The following is a 16,503-nucleotide window of genomic DNA, read 5'->3' as shown; positions in this document are numbered from 1 at the left end:
GTTAATTGATAACGAGTAGACAGACTAAAGAGCTACTATTTATAGCAAATGGCTTGGGCAAAAATCAATAATTTGTCTTGCCAGCAACTCATTGTTTATTTTACCGTGTTATTATAAGCTGTAATATTTGTTAAACATTTGCCGATTAAAGTTGAGCCTAAGCAGTAAAAATAATCACAATTTTAAATCAGCCAGTAGTCAATTTCATTATCGATTTAAATGTTCGAGATGTGTTCTGTAATTTCTATTTCTTTTTTATTTTAAAGTTGCACTTTCGTGGCTTTCCAAACCGTTGTCCTTAATGCTCCACTCAAAATATAACTCTGCTCTCTACTTGGCCCGTCTCTATTTCTTTTTTTGTGCATGAACATTTCCCAGGTGAATTGAAGGCTCTCTCGCATGTCGTTGATATTTTGCCTCAGCATGCACGATTTTCAATTCAAATGCTTTACTCGATATAACGTTTTTTGCTATTTCGACGGCGACCATAAAGAGTAAGGGGAAGATTGCGGGCGCTTTCGAGGCTTGCTGGTTGCTGGTTGAATTGGGATAGCGAAAAGTTTTCGCATAAAATAACACAAGATAAATTGTTAATGCGTCTGTGGGGAAGCGATTAGCGGTAAATGTGCCGAGTTTATTTCGAGTTTTTTGGCCTCAGCATCGACTGAGAGTATTTTGTGTTCGCTCTGTGCATGCATGTGGCCTATGCGGCGTATGCGCAATTTAAATAATATTCGCACAGTCAATAGCGTAGAAAACAAAAATTTCCGTTTGCGAGTTTGACCAGTAAACGGCAGAAATATATGCACATATAGCTCGGTGGCAGTGCATTTTTAAGGCTAAATAAAGTATACGATATGGGGTGCACAAATATGTGCATTTATATACCGCTTTACTGATGTCTGACTCCGCAAAAAAAAGTAAAAACATGTCTCAGTAACCAGGCAATGGTCGGACGAATGTCCCACTCAACTGCCATTGGCAATTTATTTTGCTTTATGTTGGCAGGGATACTGTGAAAGGCTCAAGCTGCGCTTCGAGCCAATTTGAATTGGCCAAGTGAAGCATACACGAAGCATGGCAGCTGCGAGTTCAGATGTGTTCAGGTGTGTCTGCAATTGACAAATGCAACTCCATATCTGAGGCATCTGCAGCTGCAACCTGCAGCATTTCATGATAAATCGTTATTTATAATTTTGTATTGTAATTGAAGGGCAAAGGACTTTTCTTTTACTTTGCTTTTTTCCTGCTCGTTTCTATAGTTGCATATATAAAGTATATAAGTTTTTTATGCTGAATGGAAATTTGCTGGTTTAGTGGCAATCACAACTTGCCTGACACAAATTGTTGCAATAACTGTTCAATTGCAACGTGTGTGCCTCAATGTATGTGAAATATGTGACTCTCTGAGTTCTTAGGAGCTTTGAAATTCATTTCATTGGCATAGAAAATATGTCCTTTTTGCTCCTAATTCGATTGAGCATCTTATTGGTATGAATGATGCTCTTAAGGCATTTACCAATAATGCTGCTGTACGGTAAAGTGGAACTTCAACTGAGCAATTTGCAGGCTTTATTAGTAGAACTTTTTCAGTACTTGAGGAATTATAATTCTATGGAATGTGAAGCGATGACTAATGCTACTTTTGCATAAATTATTTACGTTAATATAGACTTACTAATGTGAAGTGCATTTTACATTAGAGGAAATTGTGAACAACATAAGTAATAAGAATTTTTCAAGCGGCCCATTTTCTATTCAGAAGTTTTACATTGTAAATTGAATTCTTTATTGTATTAAGTATTAAGTCATATATTTTCTATTGTTAGGTTTAACTTTTTATACTCGCAATTTATAGGGTAGAAAAGTATTAGAACCTTGTGCCTGCAGAATATGTATCTGACAGGTAAAAGTAGTCATTATATAAGATATACTCTTGTATTACAAAAGATTTGGGTTGCTTTGGGTGACTATTTGGTATATTTTATACTCAATGATATATTTCGAATGTATTACTTTATCGATATATCAGTATATTGATGTGGTATATTTTTAGTATAAAGTTTAATTGAAAATGGGTATATTAAAGTCTTACTTTTTAAATTAAAAACAATGTTTAATATTTGATTCTTCAATTTATTTTCCTGACTATATTTAACTACACTATAAACAGCATAGTTACATATATTTCCATTACGCTACATATTCTTTATTTATCTGTCTGTCTGTCGTTGGTTGCCTCCTTCTATACCTCTCTTCCCTCAACCTAATTTTTATGTATCACTTTAAGCTATTTTCTCGTGGCCATAGTCCAATGCTTACTTAATTATAATAACCACAGCACCTACAACCAAACGCTGCTGGCTGGCAAAACCCTTTAGAATGCTGTTACAAAATTGTTGCCAAAAACCCACAAATTATGTTGGCAAAACTCGCAAACTCAAACTCAAACAAATTGCGTGTGTGTGTGTGTCGCTCCCTCTTCCTTTCTCTTCAGTTCTGTTCTCTTCTCTAGGCGGAGCTTTGTTTGTACCTGTTGGGCAAAAATATCTATCTATCCACAAATTACTGTAAATACCAAAACCGAAAAATAATTATTAGCAACGTAAATTTCAAAACCAAAAATGTACAAATTTGTTAACCCGCTGGGAAATGGAAATGAGGGAAAAGCTGTAAAGGGAATGGGAAAGGGGAAGGGGAAGGGAGGGAGACAGGCGTTAGCTGATGTTTTCGCGTGCTAACCTAATTTGAAGAGCAAACATAATTTATGGATAATTACATATTTTACTGCTCACACACATACACACACACACACAAACTTTTCGTAGAGAGATTTTCATTTTTGCATACAACTAGAGAATAAATTTTCATAGAGCGAATTTTTGCTGTGGCTGTTAATGAAAATTGTTTGCGCCAGCGTAGCCAAAAACAACAAGAAAAAAAAAATAAAAGAACCTGGCTTAAAGCAGCTTAAAGCGAGCGAGGAAGAGAAGTTTGCGGCAGGTCAGGAGTTGTGGCGTAAATAAATGCAACTGCTGCCACTGTCAGCAGCAGTAGCAGCAGTGGGGAAAATGCGAAAAGAACAGCTAGAAAATGCTAGTTGAAAAGCTGCTGGCTGGCCAACTGTCAGCGAGCAGTGCAAGTGACAAGTCAGGACTCAATGCCATGATGGGAGGGCAGCAGAGAGGAAACTAAATGAAAAAGAGAGAAAGCGAGAACCGGATGCATCTTGGCGGCAATGGAGGTCAACCCCTCTTCCTCCTCTTCCCCCTCTGAGTACTATTGTTAGTGTACGCCATTCTATTTAGCTCTTTAGTGGCTGCCCCTTCACTGCACTGCTTCTTGGCGAACATATTGTGCATGCCGCTGCCACAGACTGTTGCATACTTTTGTGCACTCGACTGCGCCTGAGTGACTGCCTCTCGTCCCTCTCCATCCCTACTCATCAGTTTACCTACTTGCTGCCACTTGCCACTGAGAAATTACCTAGCCAAAGTTGCGTGGCGAATCAGGCGTAAAGCAGACAAAGAAAACTAGCTCCAACTTAGCTGACAGATATTATTATTTATGCGGATCTCCTTACCCTTTTCTCTCTCTCTTACTCTCGCATACACTTCTCTTCTATCTCTGTCTTGCATGGCTGGCTGATTTTTTAAGTGCAGACTCGCGAAATGGAAACGCTCATTACTCATGCGAGCGCAACTTGGTCTAAAAGGCACAAAACTTTCTGAAGTTAACTAGTTTGTTTCTCACCTACTCACTCTTTCTCTCCCTCTCAGTTATTGGAGTGTTGGAAAAGTCGTAAAAGTGTAAGGTAGATAAATATATAATACTTATTTTATAAAATGTATAAAACTCACAAAGCAAAACAATGGGCACAACTAATTAGCATTTAATTCATTCATTCAATTTCTAAATTATGTAGCCGCTGAAATACATTAGTCTAAGTAAAATTCAAGCAGCTTAGTAAATAAATAATAGAGAAATCATGAAAGAATTCATAAATAATTCTATAACACAAAATGTTCATAAATATTATAATATTCCTTATGATTATTTTATAATAAATAACGTAAAGCCTTTAAAAATATTAAAATATATTCTATTTGTACTGTTAAGGCTTTAACTTATGCTTATATTGATTATTCACTTCATAGAATATAAATAAACTGAAAATATTACAGTTATTATTATTTAAAGGTTAGGAATAATTAAAATTAATACTAACATTATCGGTAAAGCAATGACAGCGAAGAAGCTGAAAATAATAAATCACAAACATTTTGAAATTAGGTTAGCTAAATTTTGCTTAGCAGAAAATATAAATTCTTAGTTTCAGAAATTTATTTTATTTTTGTTGAATAAGAACTTGACTAAAATCAATTGTCATATTTCAAATAACATAAAATTAACTGAAACTTTTTAAATTTCTAAAAATATGAAGACAATAACATAAAAACATAAAACAAAACTAAAGCATACATAGTTAAACTATTGACATTTTTAATTTATCTTCTCATAAATTTGCTTTAAATCAAGTTGAAGTCATAAAAGCAAACATCTCTATATCTTACGCAATGCAATTATTTAAAATGCGTTTTCAAGCTGTTTTAAATTGCGTCCAATATGGCTGTATGGGGATAACTTTGACGCGGAAAAACTATTCGAGTGCCTTTAGGCCGGGGTGAGAAGGGAGCCGTTAGAGGGGGCGTGTGGGGGGCAATCAAATAAATCACAAGCCCGCGTCTAATTAAACTTAAGCTGCGACCCTTAACACTTGAGCTTTTGGCATTGTTTTTGCCGGGAAGCCATGTTAAGCCGCGTGCCAGCGCACACATCAAGTCATTTGCATAAGGCGTTGCAAGTGCCGCAAACACACACACACACGCACACCCCGAAGCACATACGCCTACAATGCCACACCAGGCGGATAGCGAGGCCGGGCAAAAGATCAACTGGGGAGCCATTCGAGAGGAGTGAAACAAGTCCCAGTAACCAGCTTGCAAACATCTCTTTCTCTCTCTCTCTCTCTCTTCTATCTCTTTCTCTCGTTGAATGTGTCTATGCATATGAGCAAAAGTTTGTACCCAAAAACCCACTTCGACACTGACTCCTGTCGCTGCCCCTTGCCCCCTGACCCCGCCCCAGCCTCCGCCCACGCATTCGCATCTCCAGCTGCTGCTTTGAGTAGTGGCAACTGTGTCACGCGCGCCTTTGTGTCATGTGTGCCAATTAAAGTCGCGCCACGCCCCCAAAACACCAAGCGACAACAAATAATACAAATTTTAAACTACTCGAAGTCAGCATTCTCTGTGCTTGGGGCTAAACATTGCTAAGCGTTTTCAAAGACTGAAGAAACAATTGCGGATTCAATATATTTCTACTCAGAATTTGAGTGTATATAAATATTTAAAATTATTTTATTAAATAAAACTGATTTGGGCAGCATATTATGGACAAACAGTGAAAGCTTAAAGTTCAGATAAAGAAAACTCTTGTACGTAATAATAATATACGTATACGTAATATTATTGAATTATTATTTTGAAAAATATTAATAATTTTTGGTGATATCCAGAAATGATTGGTATTGAAATGAGAGTAAAAGATTTTTAAAACATATAAAATAAATATATTCAATCCTTATAAATATTGGGATAACGTTTCCGTAGAACTTTAATATTTTTTAAAAGATGTAAGATTTCTTTACATTTTCTTTTATTTGCTAAAGTGAATAAAACTAATTTTTACGTTTAGATATATTTTCGAAGTTGAAGAGCACTCCTGTAATAACATAATAGGTTTAAAGCTGTTGGTGACCAGTTTACGACACTGCTTAAATAATTTTTAAGAGGGTTTAGAAATCATAAATGTGTATCAAAAGTTTAAAATTTTAATTTTTATTGTCAAGATATGCCGAAAGTGTTTGCTTATATTTTTGAACAATTTGTGAGCTGCAGCAAATAATACAAGTTTCATATTTGTATTTTAATATTGCTCAAGGGCTAAGAGCAGCAATTAGAAATAGTTTCAAGAGTTCTTAGTCTGACTTTTTTTAATAGCGTCTGCAAATAAATTTAAATACGCTTAATACTTCTCGTATAATCCACAATATAATTAGTCTGAACTTTAGGCAATTTAAAATATGCCTTGCAAATTTTTAATCGTTTTTGCAATCAACAAAAACTTTATCTGCTTCTTATGTTAAGGATGTTGATATAGCTGAACTGTAGTCAGGCATACTCTAGTTGGCTGCTCAGTACATGGTATTCGAATACAAGTTGCTCGCCTGCTGTTTTTGCTACTTAGTATAGTCTAGTTGTACGCTGCCTTGTTGTGCGCATTATTAGCTGTCGTTTATTTTACACAAACAGCCAAGGAAGAGAAGCAAAACACAGACCAGCTGACAGAGCAAGAGAAAGAGAGAGAGAGAGAGTGAGGGAGTGAGAAAGCGAGAGCAACTCAAGCTGCTTGGAAAGTCCTTGTGCACAACAAATTTCTCTTGTTGTCGTTGGCTGCGTTGAAAAAGACTGCTGACTCTTTCTCCTCCTCCTCCTCCTTCTAACACCTTGCTCCTTGTCGTGTGTTAGATGTTGTTGTGCATATGGCAGGACAGCCACTTGGCTACCGCCCTGCCCCACATTCCCTCTCTCTCTCCCCCACATGCTGCTTGTTGCAGAGTCCTTGGCTTTGTTGTCGTTGCCGTTGTCGTTGCCATTTTAGCTGCCGTCACGCTACTTATCTTTATACATTTAAAGTCATTAGTTGCTGCCGTTGCAGCAGCAGCGGATCTTTAAGACGCTGCATCTGCAGCATTCCAATGGGGACCTCAAGGAGACGCGCCCAAAAATATCGCGGGAAACTTCACTCTGTTTCAGTCTGCAAACTAGAAATTAAAACGAAAATAACAGCAAACAAAATGAAAATAAAAATAAAAATAAAAAAAAGGCAAAAGCAACGGGAAAAAGTGAGAAAGAAAGTCGGAGCAAATTGCAAATATTTTTCTAATGTCTGCTCTCAGTTTTTAAGGGGTGAGTGCTTTCAACAGAATGCACAAGTCTAGCGGGAAAAACTGGAGAAAAACTGAAGGCAAAGTGCGCTAATGAACTATGAAAATGGTTAAAAGTTGCTCGAGGAAAATGTAACTGAGAACTGAAAGAAATTGATTGTATATTGCAATTATTATTTTATTGGAAATAAAAACAGAATATAAATTGAAAAGAAGAGTGATTAATGAAATTAATGAAATTAAAGATGAAAATACAATAAAAAAATTATTTTTGAAGGGAAAATGAATAAAAATATCCTATTTCATTTTACTTAACTTCTTTTATTTGGATTTATTTTTAGTATAGATCTTTTTATATTGTTTTATTTACACTAATTTTAGTATTAAATTATTTTTTAAAATATGGGTTTTCGTATATTTATTTACCATTTTCTTTCATTTTATTTAATTGCAAAGTAGCAACCACTGTGTTGTTGCTTAATTAATTGCGAAAACAAAAATGAGAAAAAGAGAGCAATAGCAAATGAATGGAGAGCAGAATAGAGAGTGAGTGGGTCGTTTTTCTTTTCGAGTTCGAGTTGCAGCCACGCTACTGTGGCACGTGGAGGGAACATGGACTGTGCGAAGCTGCTCTGTGCGTTGCAGTGAAATGAGACGAGTGGCAGCAGCTGTCACAGTTGCGATGTGGGGTCATGGTGGAAGATGGAAGAGGAACTGAGGCAGTGACAGGAAATGCTAATGCTAATGCAACGCGTGGCAGCAACAGCAGCAGCAGCAGTAGCGGTTGTGTGCTGCAAGTGGCAAGTGGCAGCTGCAATAGGTTGGTCAAGAAACTCGATTCTGCGGCGTGTTGCACATCGGACTATTTTGTAATTTATATGCGCATGTCGATGTAGCCGTTGCTCTTGCTCTATTGCTGTTGCTGTTGCTGTTGCTGTTGTCGTCGCCATGGTCCTTGGGGCAGGTTCCTTGTAATCGAGCAACCGCAACGAACAAAATCTGACAGGAAGCATTTTTGTGACAAGCGCACAAGTTTCACGCTTCAATGTGCAACCGAATGACAGATGGGGCAGGACTCCCACTAGAGGCAAAGCGGTGGGAGGAGGGGGCGCCACACAGTTGTTTCGAGGGGAAAGCGTCAACAGCAAATGAAAATGGCTGTCTGACCTGTAACTGAGAGGAGCATAGAAAGAGAAGGAGGGGTAGGGAGAGGGCGAAGAAAACCAAACTGTTAGAAAATGAAATGAAAAGCACAATATGTTGGGGATTTCTTTTTCATTTTTGTATTTCTATTTTTAAGCGGAATTGACATTGATAGACGCAAGGGTCACCTGCTAAAAATAGAAGGGAAGCGAAAGCGAGAGAGTTCGGGAATATAGTGGAATATAGTTGTAGACGGAAGTCAATGAGTTTGTGGTAAAGGAAGAAGAAGCATATATTAGTACGTTACACTATTTTGGTGGAAAGTGAAGACGGATTAAGAAGCACATTGAAGAAGTGCACAAAATAATGAGTAGAATATCGATCTAAGAAAGAACTGTAAGAAGAGACTAACAAAAGGCATTTAAGTACTTAACATAAATTGTATGGGAATAAAATTCTTAATAGTAAGGAAGGAAGCTGCGGTCGAGTGTGCTGGACTACTACCAATAATCATTTCGAATATAAGCAAAACAGTGCGGTATTATTTTTAAAATAGACTGTATTAATATACCACAAAATACTGAAATATACCACTGCCTATATTTGTTATATTATAAAACAATATTTAAAATATACCATATATTATATAATATACCAAAATATACAAGATTGTCAGCTTCTCTTTTTTAGAATCGCAGAACTTGTTTGATCTTTTTTGACATTGAAAGTGCTGTAAAATAGTCTCTGACAAACAGACGGACAGACAGACAGATGAACTCGTCTCGTCTGTAGACGCTGATCAAGAATGAGGAAGCGAGTATAAAAATATATTGGACTGTTGGACTGTTATATGGCATTTGGTACCATTGCATATTTATGATTTTGGAAATGGAAAGTAGAAGGTAGAAAATAAAAGGATTGTAAATAGTTTGAAATTTAATATTAAATTTAAGAGTAGGCAAATGAATTTTTATGAAAACACTAGGGTATTGATTTATTGATGAAGTTATAGTCAATTTCTTAATAGATATAAGTGCATTCGTAAATGGTAATTGATTAATGCAGTTGCAGTCAGCATTAAGTGTGTGATTTGCAAGCTTTCAACGAAAATCTTCACACTTCTTCATAAGACCAACAACAAGAGCGAAAAAAGAAGGCAAGCAAGTTGTCTTAATAAAATATGAAACATATGTTTGCTGTCGCGCCAAACGCCAAGGCAGACACCGCAAGCAAGCACCGCAATACAAAGAGCGATCCTTTCCGGAAGCTGAAGCTGAAGCAGAAGCAGGAGCAAAAATCCCGCCGCGAAAGAACATAAATATATTTACGGCCACACGGTGTTGGTGTTCATTGCAAAAGTTGTTTAAAGAGCTGAAGCCGCAAATGGATTTTTTACCTGAGGTAAAAGAAACTTTTAACCATTTAAACTGGCGACAGTTTTCTTTCGCTTTTCCATTTCCATTTCGCGTTCTCCCTTCCTCTTTTTTTTTTGCATTTACCATTGCAAGACTGGGATATGACGACGGCTGCTGCGGCGGCTGGTTCAACTCTTGTTATTATTATTCAGTTACGCGCTGTTTATACAGCCGAGATATTCATACATTCATGAATATATATATGTTTGTATATATCTATATATATTTGAAAGAATTGTGTGTGTCTGTGTGTGTGTGTGTGTGTAAGGCACGTATTCGTTCGTATCTCCTTTTGGCGCTGGCCCAACACACACGACGCAGGGCGAAAATTTGCATAAACACCAACAGCAACAAGAAGAAGGCGAAAAAGATTTGGAGAGGGGGAGAAAAGGAGGAAACTACGAAAGGCATACGCAGATAGCACAGCAAACGCGACTTGGTTTACTTTTAAATTTGTATTATATGCATTTCCCGTTGCTTCCCCGCACTTCCTACCGACACACATACACATTTTTTTGGTGTGTACATGTTTATAAAATTGTCTAAATTCCCACAAGTTGATTTAAACTTTCTGCTTTCTTCGCGCTGTGTAAGCGCCACACCAAAAGTTGAGCCTTTCCTTTGCTAGTTGCCAGCTGAACTAACTGACAAAGGGTATATTATATTTATATTGCAATTTATCAACAAATTTTTCAGACACAAAGAATTCAACGAAATTCCTTTTAGTAATAATAATTTTAATGAATTATATTTTGCATTTTTTAAACATTTCTTTATCAGTTATCATAGTGTATAGTTTATTCGTGCTTGTCGGTTTTCCACATCAGCTATTCCTAGTGCTGCTTACGCCTGTGGACTTCCATTCGTTTGGTGCCACGTCGCGTATACGTTATGCTTTTTACACAATTGTTATTGTTGCTGCTGCTGTTGCTGTTGCTGTTGCTGTTGCCACTAGAGGGCTTCGCTTGCTTCGAGACTGGTCTGTTCCCTCTCTGGTCTGGGAACTGTCTTTTTCGAGCATTGTCGGCATGCAGAGAAATGTTTTTTCTTTTACACACGAGTGCCATATATAGTACATACTATATCGTATAGAAGGGGATGCCACCAGGAAATGCTAAAAATGCACTCAGGTATTGAAATCTGTCTGTGTATAAGTGTTGTATGTGTGTGTAGCTCAGTGTTTGTGCCTTCCTTGTTTATTTATGCAACTGTGCCAGAACATTCGGATTTGCTTTTTGGGTAAGGCACACAGATAAGAGCCGGTTTTATGTAATGCTTGAGTATCAACATTTCATATGCATATACGAATACAACTACGAGTATACGAGTATAGGAAATTGAAAGCGAAAATACTCGTAAGATGAGCACAACAATTGAAGAATTGATAGTCACTGCACTGCATTGCACAATCGTTGCTGCTGCGAAATGAGGTGTGATCTATAAATATTAAATTGAGCGAGTAGCAAAAATCGTACAAAATTTAAACGAAACTTTGCCTAATGAACTGTAGCTATACTTAATATGAGCGACAGTTAAACAATTTACATTTTTTGACTACTTTTAATACACACATACACTTTTTGTTCAATTGTGGAAAGCTCACTATTTAATCTTTATATAAAATAAGTATTTCTTAAGTGTAAATTCAGAATGCGAATATTTTTAATAACAATGATAATAATTAATTAATGAGCATTATCAAGTTATAATATAAACAGTGAACAATTTAAATAATTGTCGGTTCGTTTTTGAAATTCGATTTATGTGCATTTACAAATGCGTATACTTAATATTTTGTTATAGGATTCATCTTTTTTATATATACTTAAGGCGTGAAGGGAAAATGACTGACCCAAGCCACCTAACAGCCACAATGTATGAATTGATAACAGCAATTATTTCACTGAATTTGTTAACAAGGAGTTTGGAATCGTGTGCGTATACTTAATATAATATATATTAAGTTAATAACAAGACAAGTCATGATGAAATGCATAAGTAGGAATGCAGTTTGGATATATTTATAAAGACAATCAGTGAATGAAAGTAATGAGTGGAATTTTAAATAGGAAAACCGATAATTACTGAATTAAATTTAAACCCTTAATTATTGCAATCTAATCTGCTTATGCTATTCCAACCATCGCTCTGAACCTGCACTGTTTCTATACTCAATTACTCAATATAATCATTACAAATCCACTTACATCTAATTCATATAACTGCTTTACATCTGCGAGTATTGTTTAGTGGTTATGCTGTTCGCCCTTCCCTGCACTTGACTGAACTTTCACTATGGCCACAACACGAACTAGCATTCACTTACACTCACACTCACATTCACATTCACACTCGCTGACTCACACTCATCGCTTTAACCAGTCAAGCACTTGGCTCAAGTGTTTGCTCACTTTGCGGCCTCTCACGCTCCCGCTAGTCACTTCATCCCTCCCTCTCTATCTCTCTCCTTCACCTATCTGACTATCTGCCTATCTCATTCCCTGACGCTTGCACATTCCACAACACAACCCATGTCTGGCATTTCTCTATCTCTGCTTAGTTACCGTTTTGGCCTCTGACTGAGCCTCCGTAGCCTCTAGTTTTTTTCATTTGTGTTTTTTTTTTCTCTCGTTCGTTGTGTCGCTTGGGCCTTGGCTAAGTCTTCTTGGCATATGTTTCCCACGCCTCTTTTGCTGTTTTTGTTTGTTGTTCTCAGCTTGTTTTTTTTTTCTTCTCCTTTCGCCTTTCTCCTTTGTCTGGCGGCTTTCACTCACTCACTTTATTTGTGCTCATGCATCATAAGGGTTTAATGGATTTGCTGTGGCCTGAAGAAGATCTCGACATCATTTCTTAGCTCTGCGCCACGCCCACAAATTTCACACGCCCTCTTCTTCTATTTCTGTGTTCTGTGCTTCAACTTTTGCTTTGTTTTGGTTTTGAGTTGCCCAACACACACACACACTCACATAGAATGATTATCATATTACGCACATTGCCTGGCCTCTGAATCTCTGTCCTCTTGACGTTGGCAGCGCCTGTGTCTCTGCTGTTTATGACTTTATTTTCGGCCACCACCTACACAACAGTTAATACATTTTTATAGACTTGCCAAACTACTCTCCGGCTCCACCAGAAGCACTTTACAGGTCTGTCATTCTATTAGCTTTTCGCGTGCTTTGTCATTGCCGTTAATAGACTTACTTTTCCTGCTTGCTTTTTTTTTTTGGTTGGCTCTTGCTTAGACAACTTTGTTGTTGTGGCGCCATTAAGACGTCGTCGTTGTTGTTCCTCTCGCTGTTGGTGTTGCTGTAATTGCTCAGCTGCGTGTGAAGCTCAGGTGTAAGTGGCGGCTATAAAAAGTGAGCAACATTGCGTATACGCAATGCGTAAATCACATTGAGCGACTAGTCGAAAGTCTATAAAAATGGCACAATTCCCGTAGTATAGTTAATGTATTCGAACAACTCAACAACGAATTAAATATACACTTTAAAACACAAATTTCACATTTAAAGTGACTGCATTTTGGTAATAATCTAAGAAAAATAATTTGCCAATCTAAATGCATTTATATTATGCATTAATCGATATATATATAAATAATTCCTATAATATTCAATTATATTATTAATTCATCACTAAATATTTATTCCTTTTTTTTAAGTCAGACCAATCAATATTTAAGGAAATACTTTTCATTAAATTTTTACATCAAATTCTGCAATTCTGCAATTTATAGATTTCGATTTAGAAATATAACCATGTATATTGAAATTCTGTTAATCTATTGCTATTTATCTTATGCCATCATCTGATTTTAATACTTAAATCACCCACTAAAACTGAATTTGTTTTTGTGCAAATTTCAAAATATTTTGCATTTTTGCTCAAGCACAATTTCAATAATTTGCTGTCAAAATGTTGAATTTCTACTCGAATTGCAGGCGCAATTTGTTAGTGCCAGAATTTCAAGTTTTTCATTTGCTTTAGCAGCAACAAGAAACAGACTTCATGAGAGAGAGAGAGAGAGAGAGAGAGAGAGAGAGAGAGAGAGAGAGAGAGAGAGAGAGACTTCAGCCTCGGGCTGAGCTTTACTGGGTTATTCCTCAGCCCGCTCGCAGTGACATTATGTCGAAGCATAACCAGATCCTGTATTCGTACTCTGGCAGTAGTCGCATATGCTATAGTTTGTAGCTGTCTTTAGCACACATCAAAAGCATTATTAACACGACGACGACAAGCACAGGGACAAACATGGTCTGGAATAACAGAAAAGATGCCTCCGAGCAGGCTCAGCAAACCAAAACATGTGTCCTTACTGCAAATTCTAGTGTGAGACTGTTCGAAAATGTGTGTGTATTGTATATATGAACTCACACATATACACTCTCTCATTGCCAGCAACATGAACTGCTTTTGGCGTGCATTAAGTGGCCTTAGCCTGCCACACAAGGACATGCTTTTTGTGGTCTTTAAAATATTTTGTTTTCATTCCCTCGTCTCTCTCCTCTATATTCCTCCTCAGTCTTCCCTTGACATTGCATTTAGGGTGTCTGCATTGCCTATAAAATTTATATTAGTTTTACTTTACTCCACTAGCCAAGTAGCAGAAACCAGATTAAAAAACAAAAATAAATGAAGACCAAAGAATATTTATTTAACAAACAATTTTCATTCTAGAGCCGCTCTTGTTTCGAAACTTCAAACTCCACACGCAAAATTTGGAAATACATTTTAATTTACAAAACTTAGTATATATATGCCTTGATAATCGTTAAGAATTTTGTGAATTTTGAGTTGAGAACAAATAATGCCAAAATCAAAAAAAAAGCCAAACAGCAGCGGCGTAATCAGCCGCAGATGCGGCTAGATTGTCTTCAACGTTGAGTGCAATCTACGACGATCACGATTTCTTCACCTTCTACATCATTCCAATTCAAGCATTTTCTAATAACCAAAAAGCTGGAATGCCGCTGATAAGCTCTAAATAAATAAATAAATAACAATATAAAATGAAAATGTGATGTAATCTTACAATTCCTTTTTTCCTCTTCGTATATTATTTACTCCATTTTAATTACTTCTTAAAAACCATGAAGCAGCAAAAATGCCACCAAGAACCACTAAATAAATAAATAATGTGTTATTCAAATGCGACAAATAAATAACAATCTTACGGATATTTAATTTCTCTTGTTCTTCTTGTTCTTTTTTTTTTAATTAATTTAATCTTATTTCAGTTAAGCCATAAGTTTCATTTCCTGCATTCGAAGCATAAAAAGCACATAATTAAATAGTTAAATGTGATAAGCAATTTACATACCATCCAGTGAAAATGTGTAATTCGGTAAAACCACAGCAATGCAATGTGAATCATAGTAATGTTTATCAATTTAATGTTATATATTTTGCTCATGATGTATATTATTATTACTATTATAAGAGTAATTATTATTATCATTATTATTATTAAACTGTATCTTTATTTGAAATGATTGCAACATTTTTAAAAAAAAATTTGGTAAAAACGTATAAAAGTAAAAAAAAATACACTTTAGACCTAAAACTATATATTTGTTTTTAATTTTTAGTTGTTTTCTGTTGCTATAGATGTCGATTTGTGATCAATTTTTATATTCTTCACCCCTAGCTCGTTTCTCAAACGAAAGCAAAGGCTACTTGATTAGAATTTTTTGAATTAAGAAAGTTATTATCTATGCTAGAAGTGATAAGAAAAGCAAAAGCCTAACCTATTGAACTTTATATTTGCGGTAAGAATCATTTGTGGCACACACACAGAACTCTCAATACTTGCTCTGTTACTCCTCGATTTCATGCTCTCTGTCCGACATTCAAATTTGAAGTGCAGCTTGTGGGAGAGTGAATGCGAAAGGCAAAGGCAAAGAAAAAACTAAAAAAGGAATCAGGTTAACGAAGTAGCATGTGAGGCCAGCCATGGAAGTGCGTTGCGTATGCAATTGAAATCAGCCAGTCATGAAATGTAGGTTATCCACACACGCACACACTCACACATACACTGAAGCACATTTCGGCTGCAGCTGAAAAGTATGCAACAATTTGCAAATCAAATGAAATTCTCACAATTAGAGCGATGTCTGAGGAATGCCGCGTTCTCTCTCTCTCTCTCTCTCTCTCTCTCTCTCTTTCTCTCTCCCTCTCTCTTTCTTTCTCGCTCTTTTTCTTTTTTGAACATAGGCTGTCAAACACCTTGGCAACAACTTTGCTGTTGTTAAATTGACTTGTTGTTTCAGTTGCTGTTGTTCTTGTTTTCGAGGCACTTGAAACTGTTGCAGATTCGTTAGTGTTGCTTTGACACTTTTGTTCTGATCCATAGTAGTTTTATTTCCCCCTCCGTTCTCTGCTTCAGTTTTGCCGGCGACTTTTCAAAGTTCGCAACGTCGCCAAGTTTTGTGTGAGTCAAACAAGTTGCTCAAGTAGATGTTGGTCTATGTGTAGGAAAGGAAAGCAAAGAATGGGCGGGCTGCATTCAAATTTAATAGCATTTTGATGAATATTGATTGATTGCTTTTGCCTTGAGGCAAATTAAAAGCAATTGCCGAGCTGGCAGATCGACAAAGTTTACCCAAAAAACTTTCGCCTTGTTAATGCTGATACATATACACAAGTTGCAACTGCATATTGTGGTGAAAATCTTGAAGAAATTCTTCAATTTATTAAGCAATAGTTTCGCTTCAAATATAATTCAATCGCCCAAAGAATTGTTGGTTAAATTAGTTGCTTATCAAATTGTTTGCTATTTACTGTAATTAAGTTTGATAATTAAACTCTTATATGTAATATTATTTAAATTCATTCGCTTAATAACTTAAATATATACTTGAAAAATATGTTAAGTTGTTCTTTTATAATCAAATTACTTTAATAACAAATCATTTTTAATAAAATAAGCAGTAA

General features: G+C 36.2%; 1 protein-coding gene and 1 long non-coding RNA gene across 2 annotated transcripts in view; both read right to left on the bottom strand.

The window, feature by feature from the left end:
* LOC132798547 (cell adhesion molecule 3) overlaps positions 1-16,503 on the bottom strand; it is a 90,838-nt gene that overhangs the window by 66,334 nt on the left and 8,001 nt on the right. The gene's annotated exons all lie outside the window — the stretch shown is intronic.
* On the bottom strand, positions 14,202-15,179 carry LOC132796185 (uncharacterized). Its single transcript, XR_009633520.1, has 4 exons — positions 14,891-15,179; positions 14,745-14,828; positions 14,603-14,690; positions 14,202-14,550 (listed from the first exon to the last, which is right to left on the bottom strand). It is a non-coding gene; the product is annotated as an uncharacterized LOC132796185 (long non-coding RNA).

This window comes from Drosophila nasuta, chromosome 2L (genome assembly GCF_023558535.2).
Source record: "Drosophila nasuta strain 15112-1781.00 chromosome 2L, ASM2355853v1, whole genome shotgun sequence".
NCBI lineage: Eukaryota > Metazoa > Arthropoda > Insecta > Diptera > Drosophilidae > Drosophila > Drosophila nasuta.
This window is presented reverse-complemented; position numbering and strand designations above follow the sequence as displayed.